Source organism: Triticum aestivum, chromosome 4A, assembly GCF_018294505.1.
Source record: "Triticum aestivum cultivar Chinese Spring chromosome 4A, IWGSC CS RefSeq v2.1, whole genome shotgun sequence".
Lineage (NCBI taxonomy): Eukaryota > Viridiplantae > Streptophyta > Magnoliopsida > Poales > Poaceae > Triticum > Triticum aestivum.
In genome coordinates, this window is record NC_057803.1 from 466,522,651 (window position 1) to 466,527,866 (window position 5,216).

The 5,216-nt window shown below is 43.7% G+C and overlaps 1 long non-coding RNA gene across 1 annotated transcript; it reads right to left on the bottom strand.

Moving 5' to 3' along the window:
- Positions 1 to 1,004: 1,004 nt before the first annotated feature.
- Positions 1,005 to 4,086, bottom strand: LOC123086405 (uncharacterized). The gene is made up of 2 exons (XR_006440812.1): positions 1,743 to 4,086; positions 1,005 to 1,335 (listed from the first exon to the last, which is right to left on the bottom strand). It is a non-coding gene; the product is annotated as an uncharacterized lncRNA (long non-coding RNA).
- Positions 4,087 to 5,216: the final 1,130 nt, after the last annotated feature.

Below are 5,216 nucleotides of genomic sequence, written 5' to 3' on the forward strand. Positions count from 1 at the left end.
ATTTGGCATGCATTCTTTGGAATGCCTGGATCTTTGAATGACATCAATGTTGTCAACCGGTCACCACTAATGAGTAAGATTGCAAATGGGGAGTTGCCACCGGTGCAGTTTGTAGCAAATGGTCGTACATACAAGTATGGCTATTATCTAGCGGATGGCATCTATCCAAAGTGGCAAACCTTTGTCAAGCCGTTGAAAGAGCCAGAAGGTAAGAAAAATCTTGATTTTCATAATGCTCAGGCGGCGGCTAGAAAAGATGTGGAGAGAGCTTTTGGGATTTTGCAAGCCCAATTTGCTATTGTGAGAGGACCGGCTAGATTTTGGGATCAGAAGATGCTTTGGTACATAATGCACGCTTGTGTGATCATGCAGAACATGATCATCGAGAATGGGTGTGGCCAAGATGTAGACTACTCTCAATATGAGCTCTTGGGACATCCCGTGCGAGTGCGACGGAGGGCTGAAAGGGTGGCCCGTTTTGTTGCCTCCTATCATGCCATTCGATGTCCCGCGGCGCATAATGATCTTCAGAAGGATCTCATTGAGGAGTGGTGGGCATGGAATGGACGACAAAGAGCATCATGATTTGTGCGTTCGTTATTGTATTGTTGAACTATTTTTGTGTTGAATTGCACTATTTGTTGTATTGAACGATAAAAACTGTTTGTTTGAGTTGTAATAAACGAAATTGAACTATTTATTTTTGTTTGTTTTGATCTCTTTGCTTCTGTTTTTGAATGCATATGTTGTTTGTGCAAGTCGCGCGCGCTGCATTTTGGCGCGCTGCTGGAGCGGCGCGCGCGCTGCATTTTAGCGCGTCTGCTGGAGCTAGCGCTGCGCGCCGCGCCAAACCAGACTATGCGTGCGCGGCATATCTGTTTTTTTCGCGCGGCGCGACCGGCGCCTGTTGGAGATGCTCTAAGTGCGGCAGTTTGCTACTCACATCGAGACACCGCCCCCGAATAATATGCCCTGCTCTCCTCCTACCTTGCTTGCACTTCAGAGAACCAAAATATTATCAACAACATTACCGTTAGTTCATGCACAAACTTATTGCTCTCTCTCCCTCACACATAACTTCATTTAAAATAAAACCAGGTAACCGAGTGTTCAGGTGGTTAATCCCTTTTTAGATGTTCCCGATGCGGCATATTTAGAACATCTTGGCCTATATGTTAACGAAGAAAAAAATCATACCAAAGTAAGTATGTTAGTAACCTTTATAAGATATATACATATGTATTACATTTTGTCAACAACTTCGAAACCACGATTATACGATTTGAAACCACAGTCTCCCACGCTTAGTCTTCTGAAGCAATATAATGATACTTGCTGCCATGTGAAACATCAAAATTGCTAAGAAATGTCAAGATATCCCATAAGATTACTAATAACTAAGAGATTGTTTGCATATAAGATCACAGAATTTCTACTAATGGCTGAAACTTTACTCAAAATGCAATGCTCGAATGTAGCAAAGACTCATTTCCTCCTTTTCCGAGAACATGCAGGAGAACAACGTGTATAATATATTAAGAGAATAGTACATCAACCTAATGAAGGCTGACAAAAGCAACGACACCACAAAGTTTAAACAACCGTGAAACAAAGGAAGACACGACCTGAAACTAAACATTGTTATCTCTTCAGTAAAATATATTTACTGGTTTCAGTCAAGCTAAACCTGAAAAGGAAGTCCACTTATTTACTGTAGTTGCAAATTCAATGCGAGGCCCTACCTTGCCTTTGGCTTGGAGGTTGTCACCTCCCTTCCCATCACTGTTTATTCCTTATTCCACCCCTCTTTGTTTCCTTGAGTTCCTCCCCCTTGCCCTTTTCCTCTTCATCATCCTGCTGCAAAGCAACAGAGTTTGAGATGCATCAGACTTTCAGAAAAATTGAAGTAACTTTGGAAGTTCATATAATATTTCTTCTTTCCATGTAGTAAAGCCCAACCTTATACAGACATAATTAGGATTTGCATAATTATTTTCTTCCATGTGGTAGTGTGGCATCTTAAGATCAAACATTTACAAGTCTCAGTGATGAGTTAACAAAAGATAGTTAATTAACTGTTAATTGTAATAATATCATTTTCTATGGCGATTATAACGGTACCGTTGCAAGCAGGAGCGCGGGAATAATTGAAGTTTCAGCCAATGGATTTATACATATATTACTCAGCTCATATCCTATAATAGCACCAGACTTCATATACCTATGCATCAACTTTGTTCACTTGTCCGTCCAATTCATGTACTGTCCAACAGAGGAACGAACGATCCATCAACTTCAAAGCTCAGGAATTAAGGATCCATCAAGTTCAAAATTATATGGTTGATGGAGTCGCATGAATGTGATCTCAAAACACAAAGAATCAATGAGTTGGCGGGTAATACTTTACATCTAGTCAACAACAAGATAAATCAAGCCATGAAATAATTGAAAAATATGTTTTCATTGCCAAAGTAGAGAGATGACATTTGGAAGTTTGATTGCTGAAACAACAACGACTGACCTTATATAATTAGAGCAAACAGAAACGTTAACAGAGGAAGCAGGTGTACTGAACATGAAGAGCATGATTCTACCTGAATGATCCAACTGATCGAGCATTATGCGCTCCATCTCGATGTAGGACATCTGTTCTCATTGGTGGTCAAGTTCAAATACGCTCATGATGCTGAACATGTAGATGTTCCGGGCATCCCTCAGAACCTACCACTGGATGGATTTGGGATGGATTTGCATTGTACATCCTATAATATTTAGTAGTAGTATCTAAATACTCTACCTGCTCTTTCATGGAGTACAGAGCCACTACATATGAAGGCACCTGCCAAAGAGCCATGTACCATGCAAAAATTAATAAATTCAAGAGTTGCATTGCCCGTAACAAAAAACACATGCAGATTGGTAATCAAACTCTCAGGCTGGTCACTATGTACATAGACCAAACCTAGATGATGCAACCGCATTTGGTGAGTGGTGACATAGAGGCTATTTGCGACTCTGAGATGGAGGGATCAGGGAGCAATTACTCGTCAGTTGTTGTCGCCTATCGGCATGACCATCCTCAGCCAATCTTCGTTGATCCATATCCGGCCGTACATGAGAAACCCCTAATGCCATATCGATAATTAAGACTAATCACATAATTAGTGCTTCGGCAAACCTTAGACATGGCTGCTGGTCCAGTGAGAGACAAACCAAAAAGGTGCCCGTGAGTTCATCCACTCAGCAACCTTCCTGACGACGACAATTTTGTAACTGCATGGTCCGCTTCAAACTGATGGCACCACACCTCCTTTGTTGCATCGAAAACCATGAGAAAGATTGATTACCTAGTTCATGTTGGGGTGATTCCCCATCAAGACAACTAAATCTGATCCCCACTTGATTTTCCCATGTAGCCATGTGAGACGTGGACAAGAGAGCTTTTGGACCATGAGGGAGGTTATCCTCAAGAAATCTTAATCGTCCTAGAACACCAAGGAAACACGCCTGAAAATTGAATCCTATGGAGAGACGGAAACCCTAGAACCCGACATGGCTAGCATATGATTCATTGCAGGAGCGGGCGCGCATGAGAAAAGTATAGTGGAGGGGGCTTACCTGAGCCGGAGTGGAAGAAGCGTCTGGCCACTGAGGTCCAGGGGGATACATGGAGGGACCACATGGCAGAGCAGCAGACCGTATTGATGCCCATCGCTCCTCCGTCGGGCCGCTAGCCGTGGATCCACGGAGCCGGAGGTAGAGTCGCCGCGGACGCTGTGGATGCACCGCCATGGTTGTTGTGGATCCATCCTTCGCCTCCATCGGCCCGTTAGCCGTGGATCCGCGGAGTCCGATGGTGGAGCGGACAGGGAAGCTCCGGATGCATGATCATGGTTGTTGTGGATTGATCCTTCTGGAGCTGGGGCCTAAAGAAAGAAGGATCAGGAGGCACGATTCAGGTGGAACAGATCCGTAAATCGGGGTGTTGCGAGCGGGCCGCGGGATTCAGGAGACGCGGAGCGCTACGGCAGTTGGCAGAACAGAGACCAGGCGTCTGCTCGGCATAACATTTGATCTGAGACGTTGATTTAGTCGACAAACTATTGATACAACAAGAATAGTAGGATGTGTTTAAGTTGATTTGATCAAAAGGTCCTGGTTATCCTGGGTACAGTTTGTTGTGTGGCTTTAGGGGTGTTTATGTTTGCTTTTTTAATAGTAGTATAGATACATGGATCCCATCTTAGATTTCATGGCCTCAGGCCATTTCACGGAATCTGGGCTCATCATTGCTTCCTCATAGTTCGTAGGTTCGTCATGGTCAATTAACATGACCTCCAGAACAGGATTATCGTACCACTCTGGTGCGGATCTCACTCTGGTTGACCTACGAGGTTCAGTAGTAATGTAAGTGCATCTAGTGCCACCCCTAGTTAGTTTTGGAGTATTGACGACAAACCTTATTGAGGGACTAATGTGTTTGTGAGAACTGCAGGATAACACAGGTAGAAGTCCCTCATTGATTCAGTTTTCCTACCAGAGATGACCCCTAAAAATGTATGAAGACATTGAAGTCAAAGGTGGTATGTGAAGACATTCATATTGAAGACTATGACAAGAGAAGACATCGCGTGAAGACTATGGAGCGCGAAGACTTAGTTGTTTCGTCATTCTTTTTCTTCTTTGTTGAGTCATAGGAACCACCGCACTATTAAGTGGGGTCCAAAAGAACCAGTCAGAATGACTGAAGTGATGCTTAACCAAAATCCTATGTCTTCGAGCGAAGACAATGAGAGCAAAACTTATCCAGAGCTGGATAAGTCAGCTTTGCTTGTAGCCCAAGTAAAGTTGCCATGTGTGTTTGAAATCTGACCGTTGGAACACGTGTCAGTTCCTTAGTGACCCAGGGTCATTTCGGACAAATCAGGTTGGGTTGCCTAGTGGCTATAAATAGCCCACCCCTACAACCATAAATGGTTGGCTGCTCAGAGTTAGTGTACGGCTTTTGTCGTTTGAGAGCAACCCACCTCGAAGCCTTTGAGAGAGAATTCCTTGCGAGGACAAAGCCCTAAACACCCAGAGCCAAAGAGTGTTAGGCATCACTGAAGTCTTCCTATCTGTGTGATCTAAAGACTCGTTACACTTGAGGACTGTGTATCATCCAGCCAGTTAGGCGTCGCGTTTTGAGCATCCAAGAGTCATTGTGGATTGCCGGT